We start from the raw sequence: 6,074 nt of genomic DNA on the forward strand, positions 1-6,074 counted from the left end.
AGTAGACCAGGTAACCAAAGGGGAGATTTAGATAAAGAGGGCCTAGGAGAAAGCACAAGAACACTTCCTAGAAGGAGGAAATGGAAGAGGAGGTGGTGGTTGAAGTAAAAGCAGAAGAGAGTTATCATGGAAGATGACTACCGAAAATGTCTCAAAGAATGTGTTCAAGTGTATCAAATGCCGAAGTAAATGCAAAGTGTTATGGGAACACTGAGGGCAGGTTCTCTCTAGGGTAGTTGGGACCGTGAACATATATTTGTTGTGGGGCCTTGTCTATACGAGCAATTTGATTTAAAATTGTATAACAAATTCTTGCGCCTTTGTATAGTGATTTATCAGTGAAGATTTAGAATAGTGGATAGAAAGACGTATTTATGTATTTGTTTATTGGACAATTAGTGCATTTGAAGGTTCTTCATCTTGTGCCCTAGCGTGTCACTCCAAATCAGTGCGTTACAACCAGTGTGGAGGTGGTGGTCAGTATCATTTTTACAAAATCCCACGAGAGAGATGCTGTACTGGCTGGAGGGCACACACGCTAACCAGACTCTCCTGAATGGGCCCAGGCATTGGCGTCTTGGATATTTGGAGGATATGGTCAACCACGTGCATAGGATAGAGGAGAGCACCCAAAAATGTCCTGGTTCAGGACTAAATGGCACAGCTGGCCCTGTCAGGTGCCAGCCACCAGGGGGAACTCCTAACATTTCAAAAAAGGTACTCCAAAGTGTGGGGTCTAGGGTAGGGGGTATGCTTTTCCCAGTATAAGGGCAGTGCCAACTGAGGAAGGGGATGCTGAAGAAAGCATCACAGGAGTAATAGCAGTATTGGACAGTCATCATTTGCCAACATCTTTGAGCATTTTCACTTCTTGTTGATAATCCCCTGCATTCTAGTCCTACCTTTCCAAGGTAGAAGCCAGAAATCTTGCAACTACAGACCTTCCTTCAGGTATGGGGCAGTCATGTGACTAGGTTCTGACCCAAAGTGAGTAGAAGGAAGGAAATAATAAAGATCAGAGTGGAAACAAACAAAATAGAGTCTAAAAAAAAAAATACAAAAGATCAATGAAACCTAGAACCTAGAACAGGTTCTTTGAAGAGAGAAAGAAAAAAAAGAGAGAGGACCCAAATAATAAAATCAGAAATGAAACAGAAGTAACAATGACAGTACAGAAATACAAAGGTTTATAAGAAAATATTATGAACAACTACTGGGGGTTCCAAAAATTGTATACACATGACTTGTATTCATCTTTTGTTTTCAGTATATGTTGAGTATTACAATTTAAATACAGTTTTTTCCTTTCTTAAAATGTGAATACATTTTTTGGTACTCTATATCTATTAACAAATTGGACAATCGGGAAAAAATGAATAAATTCCTAGAAACATACAATTTTCCAAAATTGAATCAAGAAGAAACAGAAAATCTGAACAGACTGATTACTACAAACTAAATCTAAACAATAATTTAAAAAACTCCCAACAAACAAATGTCCTGGACCAGTTGGCTTCACAGGTGAATTTTACTAAACATTCAAAGAAGTAACACCTATCTTCTTAAATTATCCCAAAAAATTCAAGAGGAGGGAAAGTTCCCAAGCTCATTTTTTGAAGTCACACTTACCCTGATTCCAAAACCAGACTACGACATTACGAAAAAAGAAAATTATAGTCTGATATCTGTGATGAAAAGGGATGCAAAAATCCTCAACAATATTAGCAAACCAAATTCAGCAATACATTAAAAAAATCATACACCATGATCAAGTGGGATTTATTTTGGGATGCAAGCGTGGTTCAATATCTGCAAATCAACTAATGTGATACACCACATGAACAAAATGAAGGATAAAAATCATATGGTCATATCAATAGATGCAGAAAAAGTGACAAAATCCAGCATCCATTTATGATTAAAAACTTTCAGCAAAGTGAGAATAGAGGGAATATACCTCAAAATAATAAAGGCCATATATGACAAACTCACAGCTAACATCATGCTCAACAGGGAAAAATCTAAAAGTGTTTTCCTTAAGATCAGGAACAAAACACGTATGTCCACTTTCATCACTTTTATGCAACTTAGTATTGAGAGTCTTAGCCACAACAATCAGACAAACAAAGAAAAAGCATCCAAATTGGAAAGGAAGAGGTAAAACTGCCATTATTTGCAGATGACATGATATTGTATATAAAGAACACTAAAGATTCCACCAAAAAACTATTAGAACTGATAAAAGTATTCAGTAAAACAGCAGGATACAAAATTAATATTCAAAAATTGGTTGCATTTTTATACACCAATAAAGAACTATCAGAAAGAGAAATTAAGAAAACAATCCTACTTATAACTTCATCAAAAAAATAAATAAAATACACAGGAGTAAATTTAATGAAGGAGGTAAAAGACATGAACTTGGAAAATTATAAGACATTGATAAAAGAAATTGAAAGAGGCACAAAATAAGTGGAAAGATATCCTGTGTTCATGGGTAGGAAGAAGTATATTGTTAAAGTGTTCATATTATCTAAAGCAAACTACAGATTCAATGTAATCCCTCTCAAAATTCCAATGGCATTTTCCCCAGAAATAGAACAAACAATTCTAAAGTATGTATGGAACCACAAAAGACACTGAATAGACAAAGCAATTTTGAGAAAGAAGAAGAAAGTTGGAGGCATCATGATCCCTGATTACAAATTTTATTACAAAGCTATCATAATCAAAACAATATGGTTTATTGGCTTTCAAAACAGATGCACAGATCAATGGAACAGAAGAGAGAACCCAGAAATAAACCAATGCATATATGGTTAATTAATTTATGACAAAGGAGCCAAGAATATAAAATGGGGAAAAGACAGTCTCTTCAATAAATGGCATTGGGAAAACTGAACAGTTACATGCAAAACAACGAAACTAGACCACTATGTGACACCACACAGAAAAATTAACTCAAAATGGATTAAAGATTTGAACATAAGACTTGAGACCATAAAACTCTTAGAAGAAAACATAGGTGGTAAGCTCCTTGACATTGGCTTTGGCAATGATTTTTTGGATTTGATGCCAAAAGGAAAGGCAACAAAAGCAAAAATAAACAAGTGGGACTACAAACTAAAAAGCTTCTGCACAGCAAAGAAAACGATCAACAAAATGAAAAGGCAACCTACTGAATGGGAGAAAGTATTTGCAAATGAAATATCTGATATGGGGTTGATATCCAAAATACATAAAAACTCATTTAACTCAATAGCCAAAAACCGAACAATCCAATTAAAAAGTGGACAGAGAATGTGAATAGACATTTTCCCAAAGACTACACAGTTAGTCAACAGGTACATGAAAGTTGTTCAATGTCACTAATCATCAGGGAAATGCAAATCAAAACCACAATGAGATATCATCTCACACCTGTGAGAATAGCTATTATCAAAAAGACAAGAAATAACAAGTGTGTTGGTGAAGACGTGGGGAACAGGGAACACTTGTGTAATGTTGGTGGGACTGTAAAATAGTTGCAGCCACTTATAGAAAACAGCATGGAGGTTTCTCAAAAGATTAAAAATAGAACTACTATATGATTCAGCTATTCCATTTCTGGGTATTTATTCAAAGAAAACGAAAACACTAACTCAAAAAGATATATGCCCCACCATGTTCGTTACAGTATTATTTACAACCTCAGTCAGCTGCCAGGGTTCCATGGCTTTCCTTTTAAAATTTTTTATTTTTTTCAATTGTAGTAATATAAACATGATATAAAATTTACAATTTTAACCATTTTTTTCAATGCTCTGTTATCTTTAATTGGGGTCAAAACCTCTTCCAGTCGTGTCACCTAGAGATCACTTCACCCACTGCTCTGTTTGGCTGCCAGTCTCTTGTCTCTATCTTCAGCAATGGTGAGGCAGACACTCTTTCCACGGAAGAGAAATCCATGGTTTGTTGTCTTTGCCAATAACATAAATGTTCCAGAGCTGGGTGGCAAAGCTGTTGCCGTTGGCATCTTTCACATGAACCACACCAAAAGAACCAGGGTGTCTCTCTCTGTTGGTGATCACACCAATTCTTCCCAAGTTAGCATTTCCGGTCACTATGCACAGGTTACCAGTGTCAAAGTTGATAAAATCAGTAATTTTGCCGGTCTCCAAATCAATATGAATGTTGTCATTCACCTTGATGAGGAGACCAGGGTAGTCGGTGGTGTGAGCACCATGGGTCACGAGATGTGGGATTCCTTTTTGCCCCCAAAGATCTTCCTCACTTTGTACAACTTGGACTTGGCCTCCTCGGGTGTAATGCAGTGAACTGCAAGCAACCCTCGGTGTTGTAGGTCAGACAGAAGTTCTCCGGTCTTGTCGATGCTGATGACATCCATAAAACCAGCTGGGTAGGTGACATCAGCTCAGCCTTGCCATCGATCCTAATGAACTACTGCAAGCAAATCTTCTTGACTTCATCTCCTGTTAGGGCTTCAGATGATGAGAGGGTGACATTCCCTCAGGTGGATGGATGAGGAACAAACACACCTGTCAATTTTCCCAGCATCCAGTGCTTTGGAGCCTCTACGCGCTTCGGATGCTTCTTAGGACCATGAGCCATGGCTGCACTGGGCACAGAAAGAGCCATTTTAACCATTTTTAAGAGTACAGTTCAGTTCAGAATGCTGTGTAATCATCACCACCATCCATCTCCAGAACATTTTTCATTATCTGACGAGAAACTCTGTACTCATTATATAATAAGGCCCAATTCTCCCTCCCCACCTCCCCACCCCTCACCCCCTGGCAGTTACCGTTCCACGTACTTTCCCTCTCTATGGATTTGGCTATTCTAGGGACCTCAAATAAGTGTGTCTTTCTGTCTGGCTTGGCAAAATGTCCTCAAGTTTTTCCTTGTGGTATGTGTCAGAATTCCTTCCTTTTTAATGCTGAATAATATTCCATTGTATGTATATATCACATTTTGTTTACCTATTCATTTGTTGATGGACACTTGGGTTGCTCCCACTTTTTGGTTATTTGTGAATAATGCAGGTATGAACATGGGTGCATAAATAACTCGGAGATCCTGCTGTCACTTCTTCTGGATATATACTCAGAAGTAGATTTGCTGGATCATGTTAGTTATAGATTTAGTATTTTGAGGAACTGCCATACTGTTTTCTATAGTGGCTGCACCATTTTACATTGCCACCAGCAGTTCGGTCCATGGCATTCCTTTTCACCTGGTCTCATTACCTCCCTTTCTCATTTTCCTCAGCAGCTTTTCCAAAACATTTTTTAATTTCCTCAAGCTTCTCTGTTTCTTGCCTACTATTTCCTCCACCAAAAGCAAACAAACAAAAAAGCAAAACAAATACTACCCTTGTCCTGCAGACAATTCAGCCTCATAGTGAAAGTATCGGCAGCATTAGTGCTTTTGAGTGACATTATGTTTTATCTTTTTTGCACTGATCTTAATGCTTTGTGTCACCTTTCCCTCCCAGATGTCTTAGAACTATTGCAACCTGATTGCAAAGCAGATCTTTGTGGAAGTTTAGCAGTCAAGTTCCTGGTACAGCTCCCTAAGTAAGGTGCTTTGTTCCCCGAGTAAGCTCCAACCTGTGTCTTCTGCTGTTGCCTCTCCCTCTGGTGGAGGAAAACCTGCAATGAAAGGATCCCAAGTACAACTAGCTAGGTGCCAGCTTGTCCTTATTTCTCCAGAGTTTTAACTTCAGGTTATTTTTAGCTAAACTCATCTGATAGATTAAAAACATTTAGGCAAGTCTTCACATTTGGTGAGAAGGGTGATGGAAATTTGGAGACTGAAGAGCTAAGGAGATTTTCAAATGAAAAGGGCACCTGCAAAAACAGTAACACGCACTGTGTTTACTGGTAGCAGCTGTGACTCAGGAAAACAAGAGGCAAATGTTGTTGTTTTAGGTGAGGGATGGTGTTGTTGGTGTGAAACCTAGCCAGAGCAGACTTCCTACTCTTTCAAATTCCTGGAGGTTTCTACAATGGGAGTTGCCCAGAGACCAAGCTGAGGTTGGCTGTGACGTTGCTGTCCGTGTAGGATTCTGA

The 6,074-nt window shown here is 38.3% G+C and overlaps 1 pseudogene; it reads right to left on the reverse strand.

Annotated features, from left to right (window-relative positions):
• Positions 1-3,859: 3,859 nt before the first annotated feature.
• LOC117033255 (40S ribosomal protein S4, X isoform-like) lies at positions 3,860-4,611 on the reverse strand (annotated as a pseudogene).
• Positions 4,612-6,074: the final 1,463 nt, after the last annotated feature.

This window comes from Rhinolophus ferrumequinum, chromosome 13 (genome assembly GCF_004115265.2).
Source record: "Rhinolophus ferrumequinum isolate MPI-CBG mRhiFer1 chromosome 13, mRhiFer1_v1.p, whole genome shotgun sequence".
NCBI classification, from domain to species: Eukaryota; Metazoa; Chordata; class Mammalia; order Chiroptera; family Rhinolophidae; genus Rhinolophus; species Rhinolophus ferrumequinum.